Source organism: Bombina bombina, chromosome 4 (genome assembly GCF_027579735.1).
Source record: "Bombina bombina isolate aBomBom1 chromosome 4, aBomBom1.pri, whole genome shotgun sequence".
Taxonomy (NCBI): Eukaryota; Metazoa; Chordata; class Amphibia; order Anura; family Bombinatoridae; genus Bombina; species Bombina bombina.
In genome coordinates, this window is record NC_069502.1 from 1,169,755,665 (window position 1) to 1,169,783,192 (window position 27,528).

The window sequence follows — 27,528 nt, forward strand, 5'->3', positions numbered from 1 at the left end:
TTTAAATGTACACTACTGTGCAAGTGGGCACAGTATACGCTGTGAGCCTGACACACACGCTGGCAGGCAGGCAACTGCAATTAGATTACACAGGAAAAAAAAAAAGCAGACTGATGTTCTAGCCCTAAAAAGGGCTTTTTGGGATGCTGTCCTTACAGCAGAGATCAGATGAGTCCTTCAGGACTGTAGTGGACACTGAATACACTAGCCTAGCTATCGATTTCCCTATTAAATCAGCAGCAGCTACACTGTCCCTCCTCTCACTAAGAAAGCAGCTTCCAAATGAATCTAACATGGATGCTGTCCAGGAGGTAGGAGGGTCTGGGAGGGAGGGTCTGCTGCTGATTGGCTGGAATGTGTCTGCTGACTGTGTAGTACAGGGTCAAAGTATTACTCAATGATGATGAATAGGGGGCGGATTGAATATTGCATATGTTCGCCCGCCACGGCGAACGCGAACAAGCTATGTTCGCCGGGAACTATTCGCCGGCGAACTATTCGCGACATTACTAATCATCAACACTTAAATTAAAGATGAAAAAGAACCAATTACTTCAAATAAAAATAAAAAAAGTTATTTTAAAATTCTTATGGCTAAATTACGAGTTTTGCGTTAGAGGCTATGCGGTGCTAACGAGCAGTTTTGTTCCACTGCTCACTTACCTGCAGCGCTGGTATTACAGGTTTTTACAAACCCATCGTTAAACGGCAAGAAATGAGTGTTGAGCAAAATTTTGCTCATTACCGCACTCCAATGCCAGCGCTGCTTAAGTCAGCGGTGAGCTGGTCGTACGTGCTTGTGCACGATTTCCCCATAGGAATCAACGGGGAGAGCCATCTGAGAAAAAGTCTAACACCTGCAAAAAAGCAGCGTAAAGCTCAGTAACGCAACCCCATTGATTCCTATTGGGAAATAAAGTGTATGTCTACACCTAACACCCTAACATGAACCCGAGTCTAAACACCCCTAATCATACACTTATTAACCACTAATCTGCCGTCCCCGACATCGCCGACACCTGCATTATAGTTTTAACCCCTAATCTGCCACTCCAGACACCACCGCCACCTACATTATACTTATGAACCCTTAATCTGCTGCCCCCAACATCGCCGACACCTACATTATATTTATTAACCCGTAATCTGCCACACCCAATGTCTCCGCAACCTACCTACACTTATTAACAGCTAATCTGCCGCCCCCAACGTCGCCGCCACTATACTAAATGTATTAACCCCTAAACCTAAGTCTAACCCTAACCCTAACACCCCCTAACTTAAATATAATTTAAATAAATCTAAATAAAATTACTATAATTAACTACATTAATCCTATTTAAAACTAAATACTTACCTATAAAATAAACCCTAAACTAGCTACAATATAACTAATAATTACATTGTAGCCAATAGAATGTGAGCTCAATCCTATTGGCTGTTTGCATCAGCAAATAGGATTGAGCTTCAATCCTATTGGCTGATTACATCAGCCAATAGCATTTTTTCTACCTTAATTACGATTTGGCTGAATTCTATCAGCCAATTGGAATCTAAGGGACACCATCTTGGATGACGTCACTTAAAGGTACCTTCATTCGTCGGGTAGTCGTCAGATGAAGAAGATGCTCCGCGTCGGATGTCTTGAAGAAGGACCCGCTCCGCATCGGATGGATGAAGATAGATGATGCCGTCTGGATGAAGACTTCTGCCTGTCTGGAGGACCACTTCGCCCGGCTTCGTTGAGGACTTCGGCCCGGTTGGATAAAGACTTCTGCGCTTCATTGAGGATGGTCTTCAGAACTGTAAGTCAATCTTCAGGGGGTTAGTGTTAGGTTTTATTAAGGGTATATTGGGTGGGTTTCATTTTTAGGTTAGGGTTTGGGCCTGCAAAAGAGATAACTGCCCTTTTAAGTGCAATGCCCATCCAAATGCCCTTTTCAGGGCAATGGGGAGCGTAGGTTTTTTTGATAGTATTTTATTTGGGGGGTTGTTTGTGTGGGTGGTGGGTTTTATTGTTGGGGGGTTGTATGTATTTCTTTTTACAGGTAAAAGAGCTGATAACTTTGGGGCAATGCCCCGCAAAAGGCCCTTTTAAAGGCTATTGGTAGTTTAGTTTAGGCTACGGTTTGTTTTATTTTGGAGACTTTTTTTATTTTGATAGGGCTATTAGATTAGGTGTAATTAGTTTAAATATCTGTAATTCGTTTATTATTTTCTGTAATTTACTGTGTTTTTTTTGTACTTTAGCTAATTTAATTTAATTTAGGTAATTGTATTAAATTTTGTAAATTTATTTAATTATAGTGTAGTGTTAGGTGTTATTGTAACTTAGGTTAGGTTTTATTTTACAGGTACTTTGGTAATTATTTTAGCTAGGTAGTTATTAAATGGTTAATAACTATTAAATAACTTTTCTACCTAGTTAAAATAAATACAAACTTGCCTGTAAAATAAAAATAAACCCTAAGCTAGCTACATTGTAACTATTAGTTATATTGTAGCTAGCTTAGGGTTTAATTTATAGGTAAATATTTAGATTTAAATAGGAATAATTTAGGTAATGATAGGATTTTTTTTTTAGATTTATTGTAATTATAATTAAGTTAAGGGGGTGTTAGGGTTAGACTTAGGTTTAGGGGTTAATAAATTTAGTATAGTGGCGGCGACGTTGGGGGCAGCAGATTAGGGGTTAATAAGTGTAGGTAGGTGGCGGCAATGTTAGGGACGGCAGATTAGGGATTAATAAGTGTAGTTAGGTTGCGGCGACATTGGGGCGGCAGATTAGGGGTTAATATATATAATGTAGGTGGCGGCGATGTTGGGGGTAGCAGATTAGGGGTTCATAAATATAATGTAGGTGGCAGCGGTGTCTGGAGCAGCAGATTAGGGGTTAAAAATTTAATTTTAGTGTTTGCGATGCGGGAGGGCCTCGATTTGGGGTTAATAGGTAGTTTATGGGTGTTAGTTTACTTTTTAAAACTTTAGTTATGAGTTTTATGTTACGGCGTTGTACCATAAAACTCTTAACTACTGATTTTTAAATGCGTTAGGACTCTTGACGGGGTAGGGTGTACCACTCACTTTTTGGCCTCCCAGGACAGACTAGTAATACCGGCGCTATGGAAGTCCCATAGAAACCCACATAGAAAAAAGTTGTTACAAAGTTTAGTTTTGCGGTAAGGCCAAAGAAGTGTGCAGTGACCCTAAACCTTCAAGACTCGTAATAGCAGCAGTAGTGAAAAAGCAGCGTTAGGACCTCTTAACACTGCTTTTTTAACCTTAACGCACAACTTGTAATCTAGCCAATAGTTTTTATTCTCTTGTCTCATAGTATAATTCTCTTGTGACACAATGCACAAATGTGCCCTGAAGTGTATACAAACTAAATATAACACAGGTCACAGCCTATGTAATGGATTCTATTTTGTGCTCTCTTCACAAAGCCCCACACTTCTACAGGAAGTTTTTACTGTTAAATAAACACATTTTTACCCCTTCCCTAAATACATACCCCTTCTAGAGAATCTAGATTTTTCGCCAGGATCCGACTCAATGCCGTTTCGGTTTTGGAAGACCAGAGGTTTGGGGGTAGTTGGGGACCTCCTAGACCAGACCACTCATATTTTAAAATCTTTTCAGGAACTTAGAGATCAGTTCAACATTCCTCACACACAGTTTTATGCATACCTGCAGGCTTAGCATTGTGTTAATGGCTTTAAAGATAAATATGAATGCTTCTGGAGCTCCTCACCTTTAGTAATCACTCAAACTTCGTTTACAGTGGGAAATTTCTCTATCTCAGGTATTTACTTAACATTATTACATAAAAGAGTGTCCGGTTTACAAGAAGCCCTCTTAGAGAAGTGGAAATTAAGAATTGGGGGACCTTACGATAGTAGAGCTCAGGAAGAGTTTTTGAATTGTTAAAAAAGCTACCTTATCATCTCAGTTAAGAGAATCTCAAATTTGCTTCATTCACCAAGATTATCTAACTCCCAAGCACATAGCTCACTGGAATAAATCTATTAATAATCTGTGTTTCAAATGCACCTTCCCCTCCCCAGATTTCTATCACTATTTTTTCAATTGCCAAAAAATCTAACGTTTTTAGAACAGAGTGCAGTTCTGGTTACATAAGACCTTTCCCATTAATTTTAAGCTGACTACTGAATGCAAATGCTTTTTTACATGAGGATATTGGTTGCCCTAAACTTTGCCCCATTATAACATTAATTATCCTCTTAGCTAGACAATGTATCCTATCCCTATGGATTGATAGACTCCAACACTTGCTCATCTCCGACACAAATTATGGACCCACCTGCTCTTTGAGCAACATGACACTAAAGTAGACGTTATACAAAGACTTCCACCATTTTAAAAAAAATTGGAAACCTAACTCAAAACATTGGATCCTGTACAATAAAGAAATTTTATCCCCTTTCTTGCAAACGGAATGTATGCTATCCGCTTCTCTGAGGGGCAAATGGTCCACACTTTATAGCACATAACCCCACAACATGGAAGGTACACCTGTACTTAAGGCTCCCATAAGCTAGGTTTAATTGTGCGATTAGGGGGGTACAGGAGAGGGAATTTTAAGTTTAATTATTAAAAAAATAAAAATCTCCCCCCATGAATGACAGACTATTCTTAAATATTTAAATCACAAGTGTGGTAATTCATTCTGTAATAGAGGTTAATGTTGTCAAAGTTGACAATGTTTGTGGTTTATTTGTGTTAATATATTCTTTAGTTATATCTTATGCCTAGGAGCTCTGAAAATGGAAACATAGGATTTTTTTTCTTTAAAATAGAAACACACTGGATGTAGACATTGTCAGTATATTTATGAAAATCTTAGCAGTGCTATCCAAATAATATATATAAGTTTATGGCAGGGTTATTAACACAATACAAAGAAATAGAAACCCTTATCAACCATGCACCTACTAGACCATACAATTAATATAAATATCTGAATTCTTTTATTTAGTTAATATCCATAAACATATTGAACTATATTTGCAGTAAAAGGAAACTAAATAAAAGTTTATATGCGTTAAAACCAACTCTTAAGATATGCTATCCTTCTTACAAAACCCAGAAAAATATACCTTCGCAATTCAGCCTTTTATTTATTTAACACAATGGGACTAAAAACCTTTAACATCCAAGTAATACAATTCTAAACAGTGTTTATAAAACAATAGGATAATATATATATATTCTGCTATTTAACTGCAATTTATCCCAATACAAAATTAACTGACAATATCAGAACTTGCATAGATGAGTTACTTGGTCAATCAGACGCAGATTTAAACAATATATATATAGGCTGTGAAATGCTAACTAAAACACACTGTTTCTTTAAATCTATTAAATACAAATTGACTATGCATATAACTTATCTTACAAAACCTTGAATACGTTACCAAAGTAAAAGCAGTCGATATCCGATTATTCCTTGGTAGGAATTATTTTACCTCAGATCACCAATAAGTGTATATCGCAATCAATGAGAAGAAGGTAGATCAGCTTGTTTAGAATGAGTGTATTTTGGACGCCCAGCAATGTATCATTCAAGTCAGCAAAATCTGTCCCTTTCTCTCCATTGCATTCACTTTTTATTTGGTTTTCCCATCACTGGTAAATTGTGGGTGGCCCTGCGGGAGCTGACCTTCCCATTGGTTATCTGGGAAGTCTAAATCGGATTGGCCCTTGGAAATTTCATTTTTAACAAAAAGAGAGAACCTTCTGGCTGTAGTTCTCGCAACACAACACCAGGTGGCAGCAGACGTACAAACAAACAAATACAACAAGACCATCTCTAACATTTTTAAGCAAGTTAAAAAAAAATTTCTTTCATAAAATGGTTATTTAATCAGATCACACTCTCTGCATTAATCATATATAACCCCAATTACAGATGGTTAATATTAGGTTATTTTTTTCTGATTATTCTGATACCAAATATGTTATATTATTAACATTTTATTTTATTTAGGTAATTTAATACTGCTAATTATTAGTTTAAAATGCATTACAATGTTATCGGTATCCTGGCATTTATATGTGAATAATAGCTTATTTTTAATTCAGTATTGTACTGTATTCCAAGTGAATCCTGTCTATGTAGATCTGAAATAAAAATAAATGTTAATAATCACTTCTCTTCAGGTCCACAAACATCCATTCACGCTCTCAAACACACAGAGGCCAAGATATTCATGCTTTCAAAACATACACATATATATATATCATATATATATATATATATATATATATATATATATATACACACACACATCTCATGTCCATTAAAACATATACAATTGCTTTGAAATCATAATGTAAGTCATTTGTCTTCACTGTGTTATTCTAACCCCCGACACAACGTCTGTGTTACGTGTATTCTGATGTTATCATCCAAACAGCCTGAGTCACTCAACAAGTCTGTGCCAATTATCAGTTCCTTTGAAGAATGTTTGTATCTCTCACATTTCTTCAGACGGATCGGCATTTCTCTTGGAGGAAATCCATATATTTGCTGTATCCTGAAACTGTGTTAGTTTCCATTTCCTTTCAAAATTACTTCCCCCAACATTCCTCTAAGTGACTGTTCTGAAATTTGGCAGGCCAAATGTTCCATTGTCTCCCCCTGTGTGTTCAGCATAATTTTACATAATGAATGTGGGAGATCTCTTAGGAACAAACCTTTGTCTACAGACCATGTTCATATCCACAGATCTATTAAATAAAGACAAATATACCTCTATATATTATTTAATAATATTTCAAATACCTTGACATAAATCCCCCTTTCCAATTCAAAAATATGTAGGACACATGTATTTGAATTGGATCAAAGTTAGTGGTATTTGGTGAGGATGTTGACCGTACACATCATGGACAGTCTTCTATGTAGATAGTCTGTCAATTTTGAACCTTCATGTTTATCAGTTAGGCATCTTTAAACTATAGTATGTCTTTAGTTCATTTGGGGATATGACACTTCATTCTCCCTCTATGACTTGTAGTTGGGATCTGGGATGACACGCTCGCAATTGATTGATATGGACCCATTTATCTATGAAACTTTCATTTTTGGGGATCCGTATTTTATAGGCCACTGGAGATATTTTGTCAGTAATGACAAAAGGACCTTTCCATGAGGGAAGAAATTTCTTCTCCCTAACCTGACCTCTTCCAAAGTTATAAAGATAAACTTTATCATTTATTTCATATTCCTTTTTGGATGTTTTGAGATCATAATAGGTTTTAGTGGCAGTTGCGGCTCTTTCTAAATTCCTTTGAGCAAATGCAAAGGCATATTGCAGGTGCTTTCTTAAGTTTTCCACATATTGATGTGTATTGGCAGCGTTTATCAAATTTTGGTCTGATGTACGGTACAGCAGATGCTGAGGTAGAACCATTCTTCTACCAGTCATCAGCTCAAAAGGTGACATCTTGGTAGCACTACTTGGAGTTGCTCTTAATGCCATTAAGACTAGAGGTAGTTTTATATCCCAGTCTTTACCTGTTTCACTCACAAACTTTTTGAGGATTTTAACAATGGATTGGTTGTAACGCTCTACACCACCACTTGAGGCAGCTCTATAAGCAATATGGAGCTTTCTTTTAACCCCTAGTATTTTCCACATTTTTGTCATTACTTCGCTAGTGAAGTGGGTCCCCCGATCTGATTCGATTCTTTGGGGCAAACCAAATCTGGAAAATACATGGTTGATGAGCAATGCTGCACATGTTTCAGCACTATTGTTAGGTGCACTAATGCACTCTACCCATTTAGTGAACAGGCATGTCACAGTTAACATGTATTTGTTACCTCTTGATGACCTTGTTACCGGACCAATAAAATCAATTTGTATATCTGACCATGGCATTACCATCCCCCTTTTTTGCAATGGCGCTCTATGCGTTGGTGCAGTGGGTTGGAACTGTGGGCAGATTAAACACCCTTGACAGTAGGTTTGAACATCTTTCAACATGTGTGGCCAAAAAGCATAATCACGCAATATTTCATACGTGAGTTTGGCACCGCGATGACCAGATGTGGGAGCATCATGGGCATGTTGAAGCATTAGACCTCGGAACTTGGTGGGTACTACCCACTGCTGGATGCCAGTTTTGGAGGTTCTAATTAACAAACCATCCTGTAATTTGAATTGTGATTTAGATTTTATTAAGATTCTCAGATCTTCTTTGCCAATACAATCATCTTTTGAGATGGGGTTGCTTTCAGGATCTTCTATGTGTTTATAGAAGATGCCTACAATGGGGTCTTCTTTTTGACTAGTGATCAGGTCCTCACTAGGAGAATCCTGACTCCATTGTACCAAGTTAGGCTCACTCTGTTGTTTTGCCTGGTTTCTGGTAATGGCTTCTACCTGAATTGCACCCATTAAGTGGTCAATATTAAGGAGTTCTCCAGTTATGGCTCCTTGTTTGGCTAATGAATCCGCAAGGTCATTGCCTTCCTTATCAGGACCTAAAACTCTGGAATGACCCTTGGTCTTTTTCCAGTGTATGGTTAAATCATTGGATACTACCAGATTATCAATCTCGCAGAACAATTTGCCATGCTTGACTGGTTTGTTATTGCTTTTCTGCATGCCATTTCTTTTCCAAGTTGGCAGGTATTCAACAAAACTGTCACGCACATAATTTGAGTCAGTTATGATCACAAATTCATGAATACCATGTTCAATAGCCATTTCAATGGTTTTGAAAACAGCAGTTAGTTCTGCAACTTGACTGGATCTTGGTCCAATGTTGAAACCTACAGATATATTTGAGAATCCATTTGCCCCAGTTATACCAATGCCAGCGACTAATCTGCGCTCATTATCAATAGTGGCATGGTAAGAACAACCATCAACATATACCCAAGGTAATGTTTGACAATGGTCCTCATTGTACATTTTATATGGGGAAAGCAATTGTTCCTCCAGAAAATCATCTTCTGATAATTCTTCCCCAGGATTTCTAGCAGTACAGTCGTGGAGCTCAGCAAGCCCTTGTGCGACTGGATTCTTTTTATTCTGCTTGTAGCGAATTTCTAAGGGCCAGCCTTGTAAGGAAAGAGTCCACGCTGTTATGCGGCTATTAGACAAATTCCCATCTCTTATTTTCTCACTTTGCAAATATAGCAAAGGCTGGTGGGCCGTTTCCACAATAATTTTCTCGCCCTGTATATAGCTGCGGAAATTTTGTAGAGCCCATACAGTAGATAAGAGGGCTTTTTCGCAATCGCTAAATTTTATTTCTACTGGGGATAGATTTTTGCTCGCATAAGCAATGGCTTTGTTCAAATTATCATGCTTTTGGTATAACACAGCACTCATGCTTATATCTGTGTAACCTGTCTCTAAGAAGAAAGGTTTACCACCTTCAGGGTACGCTAAGCAAGGTGCTTGAGTGAGTTTTCTCTTCAGCTCTCTGATGGCTGTCTCTTGAGACTCACTCCAGTGCCATTTCACATCTTTCTTTAGAAGAAGTAGTAGTGGTTTAGCTAATTCCGCATAATTATCAATGAATTTGCGAGAATAATTCGTCATACCCAGGAATGATCTCAATTCCTTTAAGTTAGTTGGGTTTTTAGAATTCACTATCGCTTCCACCTTTTTCTTCTGGGGATTTAATCCGTCAGAGGTAACTTCATGTCCCAAGAAGTTTACACGAGTGCGGCACCATTGAGCTTTTTGCAGGGATAATTTGACACCTGCCCTTTTAAGTTGGCTGAGGACGTGTTTAAGCTCTGCGATGTGTTTTTCAAAGTCTGTGCTTTTGATTAAAACATCATCAACATAAGATAAGGTCCCCCTTTCCAGTGCGTCAGGCATAGCCTTATGCATGAATACAGCAAATTCATGTCCAGAATTTATGTATCCAAATGGAAGTCTCTGGAATGCATACTGAACCTTTTGGAAGGAGAATGCTAGCTTATATTGGTCCTCTTCATGTACCTTTATGGTCCAATATCCCTGTGCACAATCAATGGCAGTGAATATTTTGGATCCCTGCATTTGTGCTAGGCACTGGTCAATGTATGGTACAGGCCAGCCAGACATGTATACTCGTTTGTTTAGCTGTCTTAAGTCAGCACACAAACGCCATTGTCCATTGGGCTTAAGGACACCTAGAATAGGATTATTATAAGAGCTGTGCACCTGTCTGATAATACCTCTTTCTTCCAAATTCCTTATGATCTCTGCAAGAGAATCATATGAGGCTAAGGGAAGTCTGTATTGTTTGACAAATACAGGTGGCGCATTAGGATCTGTTTGTATTCTTGCAATGTGCAAGTCTGTAGTACCACAGTCATAAGAATCCTTAGCGAAAATATCCTTGTATTCCATTAGGAGTTCTCGCAGCTGTTGGCGTTCATCATCGCTAGAACAGCCATTGGCTAAGGATATTTGCTCTTCGACTATTCGCTGAAATCCTGGAAAGATTTCAGGCTGTCCTATTTCATAGGCTTCTTCTAACCTAGAGGTGAGATCCCCTTGATTATAATTTACATTGCTCCCATGACTCTGGGTATTGGGGTAATCTTGCTGTTGGATTGGCTGATCAAACACTAGAGAGGCTTCTTCAATTTTACAGATGCCTTCCTCTGAGCTGAAGGGATAAATAGACTGAATATTAAATAGACCCTCTGGCATAGATGCAAAGGATTGTTCTATTAATTGTTCTTCAGTTAGGTATCCTTCAGGTATTAGCCCAATTACATTATTCTGGAATCCAAAAGTGTAATAACTTGATTCCAGTGCATATCCTATGGTAGTTCCCTTGGATAATGTTATATCCTGTGGGGTCATGTTATGCACAATAATATTTATTGGAACAGTTCCAATATTCACCATAGGAGTGTAGGTTACTGAGACACCCAGATTTTGTATTCTATGGGAGAGGCAAATCAGTGTTTCAGAAGTTTTTAATTTCTGACCTCTCTTTACCTGTAAGGGTAAAAGAAATTTATCAGCCCCAGCAGGAATTATAACATCGCTAGATACCTGCATATTCACAGCATATGGCAATTGCTGGTTTGATTTCAGGGCTGCATTTTCATCCTGAAATACTTCAGGGTCCCCCTTTAACCTGCTCCAGAGGCAAGAATTAATCAAATCTATTTGTATGGCATATCTATGTAAGATATCATTGCCAATGTATATTTGATTATGGGGAGTATTTAAAACTAAAAACAGGTGCTTCACTGACTTATTACCAATAGAGATAGATAATAAGCACTTAGCTGTGATGTTATAGCTTTCAGACCTGTCATCCAGGCCGTTGACACAGTGGTCTTGGGGAGAAAGATATTTATTCACTTTAGGTTCAGCTATTTGCGCTAATAAACCTTCGCTTATATAGCTAGCTTCCTGTTTTAAATTTATTTTAGCATACTTGGTTTTACCAAGGTCATGCACTTGTATAGGGATAAATAGATCCTCTTTAACTCTCTCAATCCCTGTGAGGTATTGAGTGTGGCCTCCCCCCTTAGGGATTTTATGATCCCCCTTGTGGAGTGCTATGGTTAATACATCGCCATCTAGGGAAATATTCGCTATCTTTCCAGGCGAAATTTTAAAAGTATTACCATCAGAGCCACTAAAAGGAGTCTGATCATCTATTTGTAGAATAGTGATTTCAGGTGTAGAGTTATTCCTGAAATGAATCTCCACAGCATCTGGTTTCTCTTCCACCACGTGACAGCTGTGTCGGGTGCGAGATGTACCAGATTTTTCATAATTGATAGGCCGTTTAACTTGCGACCAAATTACATTATTTATGCAATCAATTATGGTGCTTAATCGCTTCAGGAGATCACTACCAATAATTAAACGATCAGTTGGCAGATCCACTATAATGACAGGGTGTCTTATGACCCTGTTCCCCAATTTAAATTTTAACCAGGCAATACCGTAGACTTTTAGGGAATCACCCCCAACACCTATCAGAGAACCGTCAAATTCTTTTATTTTAGGTTTGTGGGGTGTTAGCTCATTTAGCTGTGTGTAGTACCTGTGGGATAAGATAGTTGCCTGTGACCCAGTGTCAATTAATCCCCTGATAGGGTTGGAGACTGAATCTTGCAGCTCAACTAGTACATAATATCTTCCTGCAGTTTCTATCATTTCACACATAAAATTTGCATTCTTGTACATCTGTGGGCTTCGCCACGTTTTACCTGGATCCGCTGTGTCATTCGATGCAGAGGAAATTTCATACCTACTTGTTTCCCCTATGACAAGGTCAGCTGGGTTCTTGTGTACTGCATCTGTAGAAATAATGTTAAGAGAACACTGCAGAGGAAAAGTTTGGTTAATTTTTCCCGGCTGATGTCGCTCATTGTCACAGCTAATTTGTCCGTTTCCGGTCTGTGGGGAGATAACATGATTAGTATCATTGATATTTATTATTACAGTTTGTATATCTCTACCCTCCCCTTCAGGTGATACTGCAGTATTTATGACTGTGCCTGTGGTCCACTGCTGACCACTGGCTGTACCCCTAAAAAAGTATTGTTCGGTTGCTGAGCTGTAGATTTTTGACTCATATTAGCGATTTGTTCGCTCAACCGATTTAATTGGGTAAACAGCATATCTACCTGATTGTACAAGTTACCTCTACCCCTGGGCCTATCTCTTGGTGCCCCATTGTACTGATTCCTGGACCATTGGGTTCCCTCAGAATCAGGGCCACTATTTCTATTCTGGCGTGGTTGCCCCTGGGGTTCAGCTTGTTCAGTATTAATATTTTGGGGAGCATTATATACCTGGGGTGTCTGGTTACCCTGAGAATATCTTCGTCGTTTATTGTATCTACCCTTGCGTGGATACCAATTATTTGGTGAGTATTCTCTTTGTGAGTAATTATTCACCTGATTATGTCCCCCACTTTGGTTATAGTCTCCCTGCGCCTCAACCTGTGTAGGGGGAGGGGCAGAATTAAACCTCTGTGGAGATGGCCTGTTTTGACTGGCCACCTCTGCATAAGTCCTCTTGTTAGACTCCAAATTGAGGGGGCTAGGTGACACCCTAGTTTCTGCCACAATTTTGGGTTTTGACTCCTTTTTAACCCCCTGCTCACTGGACTGCTGAATAGAGTATAACTTCGTACTCTCTTTGATCAGCCATTCCAATGAGCAGTCCTCATCAAAATCTCTAGCTAAGTTGATTTTGATGGGTGTAGGCAATGCTTCAAAAAATAAATTTACAAATTCTGAGCCATCAAATCTGGGATTATCTTCAGCCATACTGTACGCATTTTTCAATACAGAAAGGAATTCGACTGGACTCTGATTCGCACGACACTTTAAACCATATACCGCTATTTTCGCGGCAGTTTTAGTGCGATATTGCCCGAATTCTTTTCTGCATTGTTGTTTTACCCCATTCCAGGAATGAATATTCATATCCTTTAGTGAGGCAAAGAATTTGTGATGCTTACTGTCAAATACCCAAGGTAGAAATTCAATTTTCAATTTCTCACTTGTAACATTCATTATAGCTAACGCATTTTCAAAAGCCTGTAAATGATCAATTACAGATGTTGTTCCCTTATTGGAGAATATAGGCACTGCGCGTTGTACGAAGGTGATTATTTTATGGGAATCATAGACTTTATCAGACTTATTTTGGGATTCTCTGTTAGAGTTTCCCTCCCCCGCATCAGCTGCGCTACAGCTGTCCTCTGGATTTACATCCTGAGGGGATTGTCTATTTGGGAAATCTACTTCTGACCCGTTAGGGGTCATTTGTCTATGTTGTTCTATATATTTTCGTACCTCGTCCCTAACGCGTTCGCTAAAGGAGTTAGCATTATCTGTATTATTCTCATTGCTAATATAGGGGTTTTCATTATGGCGATATGACCTTTTTAAATCGCTTAATTCTCTCTGGCTTTGCGCAAGCTGTTTATTTAAATCTTGTATCTGCGCGATTAAGTCCATATTGTGCTTATCTAAGGTGGCTAGGTTTTGGGCAAATTCATCCATTTTATTTTTGGCTGTTTTTAAACCCTCTTCGCGTCTGCGCGAGGAACGAATACTATTTTCTAGCTCCTGTATTTGCAATCGTTTGTCTGTGACACAAAACGACATTTCGTCAATTATGCATATTAAAAGGGGCCAGGATTTTAGTATTAGTTCGTCTCGCTTTATGGGAGCTTTGCATTGATTAATCATTAATAATTCCTGGAAGAATTCATTCTCTTCATTCCACATATTATTATTAACGGTAATATTTTTAGCCCTAGTTTCAAGCATATCCATAAAATCATTTAATTCACCCGCAATATTAAACTTCCCTTTAAGGTAACTTAAGATATCTTTCTTAAGGACCTGACCTTTAGTAATAGGTATGGTTATGGGACCAATTTCATTGCTATGTATAGAATTAAATGAGTCACTTCTGGCTACAGACATTATTGTATTGGTTTAGTATTTAACTAAAATGCTAATACAATTTTTTGCCAATAAAAAGAGAGAAAAATTTTATATTTCAAAAAAAAATATTATTAATTTTGAAATATGAAAAATTAATATTCCGAAATATGAAAAATCAATATTTTTGATTAACTTTGAAAATATGAAAAATTAATATTTTTGATTAATTTTGAAATATGAAAAATTAATATTTTTATTAATTTTTCAAAATTAATCTTTAATAATATTTCAAGATATTAATGTCAATCTCGAAACATGAAAATTAATATTTCAACTTCTCAAAAAAAAATTATATCTTTAAAATATTAATATCGAAATATGAATTTTTTTTTTTTTTTCTTTTATAATAATTTCTATTTACTTACAAATATATTATATCAATTATGATGGAATATTAATAAATCTCAGAAAAAGTGCCTCCAATTATTATGTCAGTATATTTATGAAAATCTTAGCAGTGCTATCCAAATAATATATATAAGTTTATGGCAGGGTTATTAACACAATACAAAGAAATAGAAACCCTTATCAACCATGCACCTACTAGACCATACAATTAATATAAATATCTGAATTCTTTTATTTAGTTAATATCCATAAACATATTGAACTATATTTGCAGTAAAAGGAAACTAAATAAAAGTTTATATGCGTTAAAACCAACTCTTAAGATATGCTATCCTTCTTACAAAACCCAGAAAAATATACCTTCACAATTCAGCCTTTTATTTATTTAACACAATGGGACTAAAAACCTTTAACATCCAAGTAATACAATTCTAAACAGTGTTTATAAAACAATAGGATAATATATATATATTCTGCTATTTAACTGCAATTTATCCCAATACAAAATTAACTGACAATATCAGAACTTGCATAGATGAGTTACTTGGTCAATCAGACGCAGATTTAAACAATATATATATAGGCTGTGAAATGCTAACTAAAACACACTGTTTCTTTAAATCTATTAAATACAAATTGACTATGCATATAACTTATCTTACAAAACCTTGAATACGTTACCAAAGTAAAAGCAGTCGATATCCGATTATTCCTTGGTAGGAATTATTTTACCTCAGATCACCAATAAGTGTATATCGCAATCAATGAGAAGAAGGTAGATCAGCTTGTTTAGAATGAGTGTATTTTGGACGCCCAGCAATGTATCATTCAAGTCAGCAAAATCTGTCCCTTTCTCTCCATTGCATTCACTTTTTATTTGGTTTTCCCATCACTGGTAAATTGTGGGTGGCCCTGCGGGAGCTGACCTTCCCATTGGTTATCTGGGAAGTCTAAATCGGATTGGCCCTTGGAAATTTCATTTTTAACAACCAGAGAGAACCTTCTGGCTGTAGTTCTCGCAACACAACACCAGGTGGCAGCAGACGTACAAACAAACAAATACAACAAGACCATCTCTAACATTTTTAAGCAAGTTAAAAAAAAAATTCTTTCATAAAATGGTTATTTAATCAGATCACACTCTCTGCATTAATCATATATAACCCCAATTACAGATGGTTAATATTAGGTTATTTTTTTCTGATTATTCTGATACCAAATATGTTATATTATTAACATTTTATTTTATTTAGGTAATTTAATACTGCTAATTATTAGTTTAAAATGCATTACAATGTTATCGGTATCCTGGCATTTATATGTGAATAATAGCTTATTTTTAATTCAGTATTGTACTGTATTCCAAGTGAATCCTGTCTATGTAGATCTGAAATAAAAATAAATGTTAATAATCACTTCTCTTCAGGTAAACAAACATCCATTCACGCTCTCAAACACACAGAGGCCAAGATATTCATGCTTTCAAAACATACACATATATATATATCATATATATATATATATATATATATATATATATATATATATATATATATACACACACACATCTCATGTCCATTAAAACATATACAATTGCTTTGAAATCATAATGTAAGTCATTTGTCTTCACTGTGTTATTCTAACCCCCGACACAACGTCTGTGTTACGTGTATTCTGATGTTATCATCCAAACAGCCTGAGTCACTCAACAAGTCTGTGCCAATTATCAGTTCCTTTGAAGAATGTTTGTATCTCTCACATTTCTTCAGACGGATCGGCATTTCTCTTGGAGGAAATCCATATATTTGCTGTATCCTGAAACTGTGTTAGTTTCCATTTCCTTTCAAAATTACTTCCCCCAACATTCCTCTAAGTGACTGTTCTGAAATTTGGCAGGCCAAATGTTCCATTGTCTCCCCCTGTGTGTTCAGCATAATTTTACATAATGAATGTGGGAGATCTCTTAGGAACAAACCTTTGTCTACAGACCATGTTCATATCCACAGATCTATTAAATAAAGACAAATATACCTCTATATATTATTTAATAATATTTCAAATACCTTGACAACATGTTAAGCATGATAGGCAGACTTCTGTTCTTTTTTGGACTAAAACAGCTAACCATAATAGATCTGAATGGTGGACATTATATTTCTGTGTTTTTCTGTTGCACAATTTCTTGAATTTGTTCATAACATGTTTTTTTGTGTGTTTCATTTTATGCACAATCCATTGTAATATATCTTATGTGAACTTATATTACTCAATTGTATATTTCAAAGCTGTTTCAATAAAGAGAAATAGAAAGGAAAAAAACCCCAGAGGTTTATCAATTGGGACCCATGAGTGGTCCCCTCTTGTTCATGGTAGTCTTCAGTAGCTTGATACCTATTATAGTATGGCGAGGTCCAAAAGTGGCTTCAGTTATCATTTGAAAGACTTTCAATGTAATTGGCAAGCATGATGTTTACTAATGCTATTTAAACAATTCCATATTAAGATGTTATGTATGAATTGTTTAATTACTATTGGATGTATAACTGGAAACAATTAATGTGTATTGAATTTTCTGGAATGCATATTGTGCCGTAAAATAATCCTCAATAATAAAAAAAAAAAACTAATTTTATCTAATATCTATACTAACAATTGTGAATGTTAATGGTTTAAAAATTATGGAATCACAACAATTAGCACTCAATTTATCATCCACAAGTCTTGAGAAAGGACCCTAATAGAGTGCCCAAACAAGATGACTTTTTGCTCAAGTTTTCTATATCATTGGGCTATCTGGTCACCATTTGAAATCAATTTCTTGGATTGCTTTAATACCCTTTTTGGATTTATATATATTGAACATCTACTTTTGAGTCCACTTTTACTATTTTCCTTTGGACACACATATTGGTATAACACATATTTGAATACACACTATTATAATACTGAAGTATTGTGAAGTATTGTGGGACTAATATTACTTTCTTGAATAACTTTTATTTTCATTTTTAATTATATGTGCATATATTTCTTTGTTTTGAATAAACTATATTTATTGTTAGGATAATTATGTTTATCCTCTATGAACCATTTCAGCCTCTTCGGGTGCTCCCTCACGCTATTTGCATTGCCTTACTGTTATCTGATTAGGAGATATATGGGAGCCTATGGGCATCTAATTTGGCGCTCCAATTAGTTGATCTAACAGGTTAGTATGTAACCTATACTCACACAGCTCGCAGGCTTCTTAGCGGGTACATTAGTTTTTGAACTCCAAGCTAGGGGACACACATTCCTTTTATTATTATTATTATTATTATTATTATTATTATTATTATTATTATTATTATTATCAGGTAATTGTAGAGTGACAACAGATTCTGCAGAGCTATGAACATAGGTCGTATACAAAATAACATTTACAGGAATTAAATGGGTAGAGGACCCTGCCAAGAGTTGCACTGTTGTAGTCGGCTTTTATGAAGGTGAATTACAAACAGCTGGGCTCATAGGCTTACATCCTATGGGGTTTAAGGGGATAGCAGTGGAGATAGGAAGGTTAGTGTTGGTTGTATGCATCCCTGAATAGTAGAGTATTTAGGGAGCACTTGAAGCTTTCAAAACTAGGGGAGAGTCTTGTGGAGCGAGGCAGAGAGTTCCATAAAATGGAAAAAAGATCTGGAAAAGTCTTGTAAACGGGAATGTGAGGAGGTAACAAGAGAGGAGGAGATCATGAGCGGAGCAAAGGGGACGGGAGGAGAGTATCTGAAGACAAGGTCTGAGATGTAGGGATTTGAGTCCAGTTGAGGGCTTTGTGTGTAAGAGTGAAAATTTTGTGATTAATCCTGGAGGCAAGAGGAAGCTAGTGAAGGGATTGGCAGAGAGGTGCAGCAGATGAAGAGCGATGTGTAAGGAAGATGAGCCTGGCAGAGGCATTCATTATTGATTGTAAATGAGCTAGGTGACAGCTAGGGAGACCATAGAGGATGGAGTTGCAGTAGTCGAGGCGGAAGAGGATTAGAGAGTAGATTAAAATCTTAGTTGTGTCTTGTGTAAGGAAATGTCTAATTTTAGAGATGTTTGTAAGGTGGAAGCAGCAGGCTTTAACAAAGGACGGAATGTGAGGAGTGAAAGAAAGATCTGTGTCAAGTGTGACCCCAAGACATCCGGCATGTGGGTTTGGGATACTGATGGATTTATCAACAGTTATAGAGAAATAGGGGGTGGAAATGGGGGGAAATAAGGAGCTTAGTTTTGGAGAGATTTAGCTTGAAGTAGTGAAAGGACATACAAGATGAGATATGAGAGAGACAGTTAGTGACATGGGTTAGCAAGGAAGAAATAGCTCTGGTGCAGAGAGGTAGATTTGGGTGTCATCTGTATACAAATGATAATGAAACCTGTGAGACTTTATTAAGGAACCTAATGATGACATGTAGATTGAGAAAAGAAGTGGACTGAGGACAGAGTCTTGTGGTAGTCCAACAGAAAGAGGTAACGAGGCAGAGGATGCCCCAGAGAAGGCTACACTAAAGGTACGGTTAAACAGATTGGAAGAGAACCACGAGAGAGCTGTGTCGCAGATACCAAAGGATTGGAGGGTTTGGAGCAAAAGAGGGTGGTCGACAGTACCAAAGGCTGCAGACAAATCAAGGAAGATAAGAAGAGAGAAGTGACCTTTGGATTTTGCTGTAAGTAGGTTGTTGGCAACCTTAACAATTGCTGTTTCTGTGGAGTGATGGGGCAAAATCCAGATTGCAGTGGGTCAAGAAGGGAGCTTAATGTAAGGAAATGGGATAAACACGCATATACTAGCTTTTCAAGAAGTTTTGAGGCAAGAGGGAGTAGGGAAATAGGGTGGTAGTTGGATGGGGAGGTTGGATCGAGAGAAGGTTTTTTGAGGATAGGTGTGACTAGTGCATGTTTAAGAGATGAGGGAAATATACCTGTGCTGAAGGAGAGGTTGAAGATGTGTGTGAGTATAGGGGTAAGGGTAGACAAGAGGGAGGGGAGTAGCTGTGAGGGGATGGAGTCGATGGGACAGGTAGTGAGGTGAGAGGATAGTATAAGGGTAGAAACATCTTCATCTGTAACAGTGGCAAAAGAGCTAAATTTATGGCTATGTGGGTTTTGGATGATTGTGAGCTTTTGAGGGGGTGGGAGACCCGAAGTATGTTGAGAGCTGATTTCATTTTTGATGGAATCGATTTTAAAGTTGAAGTAGCTGGCAAAATCTTGAGCTGAGAGAGAATTTGTAGTTAGAGGTGGGGGTGGCCTGAGAAGAGTATTGAATGTGGAGAACAGATGATTTGGTCTTGAAGAAAGAGTAGAGATAAGAGAAGAGAAGTAATATTGCTTATATAGATTAAGGGAAGAATAGAAAGAGTTCATATATAAACTTATAGTGAAGAAAGTCAGCTGAACTTCGAGATTTCCTCCAGTGTCGCTTAGCAAGAAGGGAACATCTGCGTAGGTACCGTTTCAGAGGAGTATGCCAGGGCTGAGGATGAGTGTATGATGTCCGAGTTATGGTAGGTGGGCCAGATTGTCAAGAACCGATGTAAGGGTGGAGTTATAGTGGCAGATTCATCAGGGCAGGAAAATGAGGGAAGAGAGGAGAGGTTCGAGCGAGCTGATGCTTATCTAATGACTTGATTCTTCTGTAAAGATTGGTGTGAGGGGTAGAAGGAGGGAGAGTTGTAGGGAAGGAAGTGATGTTACAAGTGAGGAGGTGATGGTCAGAAAGTGTAAAAGGGGAGTTTGTGAGGTTTGAGATATTGCATAGATAGCTGAAAATCAGATCAAGGGAGTGACCTTCTTTGTGAGTGGGAGAGTCAGTCCATTGTGACAGGCTGAAAGAGTAAGTGAGTTGCAGAAGTTGTTTTGCAGAGGAGGCAGTGGAATTTTCAACAGGAGGTTGATGTCACCAAGAATGAGGGTAGGGGTATCTGAGGAAAGGAAATAAGGTAGCCAGGAGGCAAAGTGATCTAGAAATAGAGTTGAGGAGCCAGGGGGCAGTATATGACTGCAACATGTATAGAGAGGGGAGAGAATAAGCAAATCATGTTTTTTTCTAATGAAGAAAATGTGAGCAACGAGAGGAAAGTAAAATACCAACACCACCTACTTGTCTATTATCAGACCTAGGAGTTTGGCTGAAGTGGAGACCCCCATGTGACAGTGCAGCAGAGGAGGCTGTGTCTGAAGGAGAGAGCCAGGTTTCTGTGAGAGCCAGAAGATTGAGAGAGTGGGAGATAAAACGGTCATGGATAGAAGTGAGCTTGTTGCAAACAGAACGAGAGTTCCAGAGTGCACAAATGAAAGAGGTGGAGGCTTTAGATGCAAGAGGAATGAGATTAAGGTTACCAGAGTTTTGTTTTTGAAGTCTATTGAAGGACACACATGCATGTGCAGTGCAAGGAGGTTGTGGGGGACCAGGATTAGGGGAGATGTAACCAGCAGCTAGTATGAGCAAGAGCGAGAGTGACATGAGATGCAGATTTGTAGTAATGTTTTTGTGGTGAGGTGCAAGGGGGAGAGAGAGTCATATACACACAGATATGTAACAGGAACTAAAGTTAACACTGAAAGAGTTTTGTTTTTGGTTTGAGACTTATAGGTTATAACTGGTCCCTTTAATAAAGATAAATGACACAGCTACACAGACTTATTTTTCTACAGCACAGCAGACATTAGTAGATAACGTTGTTTTCTGCTGTTGGCTTTAGTTCAGCAGTCAGCACTGCTCTTCTCAAGTCGGACATAGGGAGGATGTTTGCATTTGCTATCACACACAGTGCTATGGGCATGTAAGGGTTAAACTTTTTTGCACACTTTTCTTTCTTAGTGATCTTGCTTCCTACATTTTTACTTAGAGCGGCGGTGGCCATTGCTGTGTTCTGCTGCCATGGTGCTCCGTTTAGGTTCTGCCGCGATTGTGGCATTATACTGCAGTTCTTTCTTTGTCATTTGCATTAATTATAGATTTAATTTGCTAGGCTTACATACGCTTTTTCCCACAGCATTCATATGCAGTGTGTTTTTGTGTATACATGTGTTACACGTTTCATATAATCGTAGAGTGCTTGTGTCTTTATTACCTGCATATAAGTTAACATTTATGCAAATCTGACACTTGTGTGTGTTTATCTGTTCTATTGCTGTCTCCTTATTTGTAAATTTTGGTGCAGACTAGAACTGTCCCCTCTCCTAGTATTCATTCTGACCCTTTGGCCTCTAGTTATTAAGGTCTGGCGGACCTGATCCGACACTGCGGATCAGGTCCGCCAGACCTCTCTGAATACGGCGAGCAATATGCTTGCCGTATTCAGCATTGCACCAGCAGCTCACAAGAGCTGCTGGTGCAACGACGCCCCCTGCAGACTCGCGGCCAATAGGCCGCCAGCAGGGGGGTGTCAATCAACCCGATCGTACTCGATCGGGTTGATTTCCGGCGATGTCTGTCCGCCTGCTCAGAGCAGGCGGACAGGTTATGGAGCAGCGGTCTTTGTGACTGAAGACTCGCCAGAAACAGGGGCCATCAAGCTCCTTACGGAGCTTGATAACTAGAGGCTTTTAGATGAGATATGTGTTGATTTTTTGCCATCTAAGACTCAGGGCTCCATTTACCAAGCAGCGATGAAGATTGCTGCTCCTTAACCTGTCTGCCACCTAAAATGTGTATTAAAATCATTCCCATCCAATTAGATAATGGAGCACACAGAGAAACCGTCAGTGAAGAAAATGCAATCATTGCTGGTGATCAAGATAATTTAGCTGTTTTGTTTTTGTATTGTAGTGTGTTGAAGGCTATACCACCTTTAAGTAACTGCAAACATCTGTTGCCAGAGAGCAATATTTCTGCACTAGCAGATCCTTCTACTGAACCACTAATAAAAGAGTATTACACCATCCTTGTGTGAAAAACAATTAAGAGTGAGTGCACCTATTGGATTGAGACAGCTCAACCCTGATAAACAGCTGTTCCTTCAAACAACTGTGAGGGATCGATGGGGTAAAAAAAAAACATCCTTGTGTGTCAGATACTTCTGACTTTGATTCTTCTTCAGAAGGAGAAATGTAATCTGAGGATTAGGAATCATCCTTGGAACAGGACTCAAAATCTTCCTTTTTTCTATTTAAACTGGAACATTTACAGTCCCTTTTGCAAGAAGTTTTACTGACTCTAGATGTCCAAGAATTCCCTTCCTCTGAGAATCAATCAGTCAAACAACTGGATTTACAGGCTGGTGTCCGCTGTAAAGACAACCCAAGATGGACTGAAAATAATCTCCTTAAATCAGAGACCTGTTAAAAAAATCCACCAAGGGAAAGACTGTCTAGTTTTGTAATCCAGGTAAACTGACTGAGATAAGTCTGTATAATTTCCATTCCACTGCTTGAGCATACTAGTTGAAGAGGATGCAAGTGAAACCTTTTAAGGTGGATGGCATCTTAAGCCACCACCATCAAACCTACTAGTTCCATGCACTGAGCAACTGATGGATGAGATGTAATTTGAATATGTGCACACCGAGTCTATAGTCACCTCCAGAATAGTAACTCTGGTGTGTGGAATCAGAGAACTCTTTGGCAGATTGATATTCCATAAATGATCCTTTACAAACTGGGTTGCCATGTGAAAAGTCGCCAAATTCAAGTATAGAGCTTGTATGAGAATGTCACCCAAATAAGGGAATACGGAAAGGAAGTAAGTTCCACAGAACTGTTGTGAACACACTGGGAGCCGTCACCAGACTTAAAGAAAGTGCCACAAACTGAAAATGTTTCTGCTGAAAGGCAAACCTGTGGAATTTGTGATGATTTCTATGAATGGGAATATTTAGATATGTGTCCTTCAGATAATTATGGCCATGAACTGACCCTGCTGAACCAATGGCAAAATAGACAGAATTATTTCCATTTTTAAAGTAGGGAAATATGATCAGAGATTTAAAACCTAAAATTGCTCTGAACATGCCTTCCTTCTTTGGTACTATAGGAAGATTGGAGTAGAAGTCTAGGCCTTATTCTGCCTGTGAAACTGGGCAATCATTCCAATATGTTAAAGCTCCTGTACACATTGAAGAAAGGCTCCTATCTTTAAAGGATTCTTGGGAACATGAGACAGAAGAAACCTTCCATGAGGTGCCCTAGCTCAAAAGCCTATTCTATTCTGTAACCCTTACCCAGGGATTGTGAACATATCGGAACCAGGCCTGCTAAAACAGGCTCAATCTGCCCATTAACAGAGAAAAATCTGGGTTGGTGGTGGCCACACCTTCATGCTGTCATAGAGAAAGTGGACAATTTATTTGTCTGCTTGATCTTGTTCCAAGAATTTCCTGACTTCTAGAAGAATTAAATTTTTGAGTAGACAATGGTGAGGATTTTTGGTTTCTGGACTAACGAAAGGAAAAACATCCCAGTCTAGACTCACCCTTACAATGTTTGTCCTCAAGTAAGAAAGTTCCTCTACCCCCTGTTACAGTAGAGATAATTGCGTTCAATCCTGTACCAGAGACATCCTTTTCTAAAAAAAGAACAATATAACAGTCTTCTTTTTAACACCATATCTACAGACCACCACTTCAACCATAAGGCTCAGCTAAAGCAGTATTCATTATATTCAAATGAATAATGCCCATAATTGCCTTGCAAAAAAGAAATTTGCTACATTGATTATCTTCAAATGATCCTGAATTTCTTCTAAAGAAATCTCTATGGACACCATCTCCGGTAAAGAGTAACACCAAAGAGTAACTGATCCTGCCACACAGGCAACACTGCAGGTTTGAATAAAAAACCCTGCCTCCAAAAATGCCTTTCTTTGATAGGCATATGATCTTGGATAGACCTGCTGTCCTCCAAAGGAATAGTAATTCTCTTTGTCAGTGTAGAAATGGCTCTATCCACCTTGAGAATTAACTATCAAACCTCAGTTTTATTGACAGACAATGGAAACAACGTTTTAAACTATGGAGAAGGAATAAACTGAATACCTGTTTTGTTCCATTCCTTGGAAATTACCTCTGAAATGGCTTCTGGTACTGGAAAGATTGCTGCATGCTTAGCAGCAGGCATAAACTTTCATGATGCGTAATGTCTTGGAATTTTTAAAATACACTGGAGGCGAGGTTATCAATCAATGTTTTTAGAACTCAGAGCTGGCCCCTTCTCGAGCAAGAGACGTATCTCAAGTTTTTAATCCGACAATGTCAATGCAGGGGCATATGTCAATCATCAGAGGGGAACTAAGAGTTCACTGGCGATGAAGGAAGTTTCTCCCATTCTAATCATTGTATAGTTTCAGCCATTCAAATTCCGTGAGTCAACAACAAATTCCCTTTAATTCAGGAAAATAGCGCCTCAACCAGGAAGTTTTTGATCAGATAATAACACATTGGGTACACCAGATATGATGCTTTTTGATGAATCACAAACTTTCCAGTTACAGGTAGGAAGGTTCTCCAGGGTGCAGTGACTGGTCAATGATGTGATGTGTATATATATATATATATATATATATATATATATATATATATATAGTAAAGCTTGGCAGATGGAGAGGACCTGGTGCGGCGGCACATAACAGGTGGTGCTTCCCCCTTTGTTATCCGAGGTACTCTGCCTTAACCGGACTCCATTGTCTTTACCATCAGTCTCCTGACGGAATAAGCAGGGAATATTATTACTGGGTCATTACTATGGCATTCCGATTCACCACAACTGATATTAAAATGGCGGATGAAGCAGACCCATGTGGAATCATTAGCACTCAATGGCTAAAACTGGAAGCTCTATTTCAGCGTCTCATAGATAACGCCCCACAGGACTTTCTAATGAATTATTATTGTGTGGAAGGCAAAACTCAAATAAACTCTAACTCTATACTGAAGGCAGACGTTCCTAAGCTGCGCAACCAAATGAAAAGGCCTAGACACATGGAAACAGTGCCTGGAGTGGTACAGGAACCGCAATACATTAAAGCATCACCTAGTAGCCCGTAGATAGCTGACATAAGAGAGGCCAACACTCACGGCTCAACACAGAAAAGATATACAGAGAACAGAGGATTCCTGACAAACGCCACCTGCATAAGGGGGTTAGAGGGGGACCCTCGGATCAATATAATCAAAACTAAGGTACCCTCTTCACTTGCATCCTTGACTCTGACAGCCACAAAACATGTTATGGGTCGCTTTACAGAAGCCTCTTCTACCAAGCACAGCAAAGCACAACAGGAGAATACTAGTAAAGAGACATTGAGAGCAGCAACATCGACCCTAACATGTAGAGAAAAACATTTGCAGCTGGCCTCTAATTTTTTTTCGCGATCCCTCCTGCCATCACAGCCTAAAGCATGGGGTTGAAACGCCACTTCTATGATGAGAGAACTCAGTAAAGTCGCTGATAAGTTATGTTATCTAATGGTTTATTATCTTTTACAGTTTAATAAGTTCACTGTTTGGGGTTCGGACTTGGTTGTCCCTTAATTTTTAAATATTGTATTATTATAATTATAGCGGACTCTAAGTAGCACTGGACTTTGCATGTCTTCAGGGGTTGTCTAAAATATCTATCAGAACTATAAAAGCCTTCTTTATAAAGTGATCGTAGAGAGTATTTACAATTTTTCTAAGCCCTTAAATGTTTTTTAGTGCCTAGCAGGGGTTGGTGGGGGGACCCTAGCGAGGACACTTACAATACTAAAGCTAGAATAGGGCCTGCTAAATATTGAAAGCCATTACCCCACTTAAGATGGATTATATAAATGTCTCCCTCGTGGCTAGCGGCCGGGGCTATGAGAGGAGATAAATCAGGCACAGTTATGCTCACCGCAAGAATAATTATGTTTTGATGTAACTGTAGTACACTGCTTGAAATGGGGGCATGGCAAAGTTAATTGTAATATAGAACTATCTATTACATAAACAGACACAGATATGCGCATTGTTTAGGCAAACATTACCAGATATTTTCTTGACTTTACTATGCGTCAATGTCTAATTTATATTAGTTCTCCTATATAATAAGATGTGTACCCTTGATGGCAGCAAAGTCACAAAAACGATCTGTAATTCTGAGCTACAGGGTCGGATTGGGAGCGACTAAGTTAGATGTTTAAATATACCAGTTGATCTATATCTTTATTCATGTTAAATAAATTTCCCAAGGGGTAATGCATCGTTGGGGTGTCCGGATTTGGCACCAGCATCTTAATAATTTACGTGAAACTTTGGTAAACAGATGCTGTTTTTCTTTGTATATTTTCTTTACTTTTTTTTCATTATCACCATATTATTTAACCCCTGGAAGCAAATAAAGAACAGCTTAAAAAGGTCCAAGGGTGACCGATATCGACAAGGGGTAAGAAAATGAGGACTATATATGCTTAAGAACTTTTAAGAACAAATATGCTGAGAATATTTGATATCCTGTTTTTTTTTTCTTCTTTTCAAGTAACAAGGGTAATGTTTGTCCTCAATAAAAATATTTAAAAAAAAAATATATATATATATATATATAGTAAAGCTTGGAAATGAAGGGCACTCTCAGTGTGTTTTAGAGAACCATATTAATCATTTTAGTCAAAGTGTCAACTGGTCATCAAAGACAGAGTCGACGTTTCGGCTCACATTGGCGCTTTCTTCAAGACTAAATTAATCTGTAGAGAAAAAGAAAACATGTATCTATTGACA